Below are 2,537 nucleotides of genomic sequence, written 5' to 3'. Positions count from 1 at the left end.
CTTGTTTGATGTCTTTTCTTGTTTTTCATATGCATTTTCAATTTCTTAGTGTCTAAATATTAAAAATTTCTAAGTTTGGTGTCTTGCATGTTTTCTTTTATTGAAATTTTTTTCAAAAATACATACTTGATGTTCATCATGATCTTCAAAGTGTTCTTGGTGTTCATCTTTGCATTCAAAGTGCTCTTGCATGTTTTCTTTGTTTTGATCCAAAATTTTTATGTCTTGAGTCTTTTTGATGTTTTTCTCTTTCCTTATTAAAATTCAAAAATAAAAAAGATATCTTTCTCTTATTTCACTCATAAATTTCGAAAATTTGAGTTGACTTTTTCAAAACTTTTTAAAATTTAGTTGTTTCTTATGAGTCAAGTCAAAATTTCAATTTAAAAATCCTATCTTTTTCAAATCTTTTTCAAAAGTCAAACTTTTTTCATTTGTCTTTCATATTTTCAAAAATTTCAAATTAATTTTCAAAATTTTTTTCTTATTTTTATTCCATATTTTCGAATTCAATGCTAACAATTAATGGGATTGATTCAAAAATATTAAGTTTGTTACTTGCCTAATAAGAAAGGTTCAATCTTTAAATTTTAAAATCAAATCTTTTTGTTTCTTGTTAGTCAAGTAATCAACTTTAATTTTCAAAATCAAATATTTTTAAAATTCTTTTTCAAATTAAATTTCAATCACATCTTTTTCAAAATTTAATTTCAAAATCTTTTCTAACTTTTTATCTTTTCAAATTTGATTTCCAAATCTTTTTCAATTAACCACTTTACTTTTTATTTGATTCTTATTTTTTTCAAAACTACCTAACTAACTCCCTCTCTAATTTTCGAAAATCCCTTCCCTCTTTTTCAAATTTCCTTTTTAATTAACTAATTGTTTTGATTTCAATTTAATTTGATTTCAATTTTAATTTTCGAATTTTAACTTTAATTTTAAAATATTTTTATTTTATTTTATTTAAATTTTCGAATTCTTCTTTTCCTCACCTCCTTCTAATTATTTATTTATCTACTAACACTTCTCTTTTTCTTAAAAATTTGAACCCTCTCTCTCTTTTTGTGTTCGAATTTCTTTTCTTCTTCTACTCACATAAAGGAATCTCTGTACTGTGACATAGAGGATTCCATATTTTCTGTTCTCTTCTTTTTCATATGATCAGGAACAAGGATAAGAACATTCTTGTTGAAGCTGATCCTGAACCTGAAAGGACTCTGAAGAGGAAGCTAAGGGAAGCCAAAGCATAACTCTCTGGAGAAAATCTGACAGAAATTTTCGAAAAAGAAGAGAACATGACCGAAAATAATAACAATGTAAGGAAGATGCTTGGTGACTTTACTGTACCAAATTCCAATTTACATGGAAGAAGCATCTTAATCCCTACCATTGGAGCAAACAATTTTGAGCTTAAACCTCAACTAGTTTCTCTAATGCAACAGAACTGCAAGTTTCATGGACTTCCATCAGAAGATCCTTTTCAGTTCTTAACTGAATTCTTACAGATCTGTGATACTGTTAAGACCAATGGGGTTGATTCCGAGGTCTACAGGCTTATGCTTTTCCCATTTGCTGTAAGAGATAGAGCTAGAGTATGATTGGACTCTCAACCTAAAGATAGCCTGAACTCTTGGGATAAGCTGGTCACGGCTTTCTTAGCCAAGTTCTTTCCTCCTCAAAAGCTTAGTAAGCTTAGAGTGGATGTTCAAACCTTCAGACAGAAAGAAGGAGAATCCCTCTATGAAGCTTGGGAGAGATACAAGGAACTGACCAAAAAGTGTCCTTCTGACATGCTTTCAGAATGGACCATCCTGGATATATTCTATGATGGTCTGTCTGAGTTATCAAAGATGTCACTGAACCATTCTGCAGGTGGATCCATCCACCTAAAGAAAACGCCTGCAAAAGCTCAAGAACTCATTGACATGGTTGCAAATAACCAGTTCATGTACACTTCTGAAAGGAATCCTGTGAATAATGGAACGCCTATGAGGAAGGGAGTTCTTGAAATTGATACTCTGAATGCCATATTAGCTCAGAACAAAATATTAACTCAGCAAGTCAATATGATCTCTCAGAGTCTGAATGGATTGAAGGAATCATCCAACAGTACTAAAGAGGCATCTTCTGAAGAAGAAGCTTATGATCCTGAGAACCCTGCAATAGCAGAGGTGAATTACATGGGGGAACCCTATGAAAACACCTATAATCCCTCATGGAGAAATCATCCAAATTTCTCATGGAAGGATCAACAAAAGCTTCAACAAGGCTTTAATAATGGTGGAAGAAACAGGTTTAGCAATAGCAAGCCTTTTCCATCATCCACTCAGTAAAAGACAGAGAGTTCTGAGTAGAATCCATCTAGCTTAGCAAACATAGTCTCTGATCTATCTAAGGCCACTTTAAGTTTCATGAATGAAACCAGGTCCTCCATTAGAAATTTGGAGGCACAAGTGGGCCAGATGAGTAAAAGAGTCACTGAGACTCCTCCTAGTACTCTCCTAAGCAATACAGAAGAGAATCCAAAAAGAGAG

General features: G+C 32.1%; 1 non-coding gene across 1 annotated transcript; it reads right to left on the bottom strand.

Moving 5' to 3' along the window:
- Nucleotides 1-1,691: 1,691 nt before the first annotated feature.
- On the bottom strand, nucleotides 1,692-1,799 carry LOC112739955 (small nucleolar RNA R71). Its single transcript, XR_003170888.1, has one exon. It is a non-coding gene; the product is annotated as a small nucleolar RNA R71 (small nucleolar RNA).
- Between the last annotated feature and the right edge of the window lie 738 nt (nucleotides 1,800-2,537).

The sequence above is a fragment of the Arachis hypogaea genome, chromosome 13, assembly GCF_003086295.3.
Source record: "Arachis hypogaea cultivar Tifrunner chromosome 13, arahy.Tifrunner.gnm2.J5K5, whole genome shotgun sequence".
NCBI lineage: Eukaryota > Viridiplantae > Streptophyta > Magnoliopsida > Fabales > Fabaceae > Arachis > Arachis hypogaea.
This window is presented reverse-complemented; position numbering and strand designations above follow the sequence as displayed.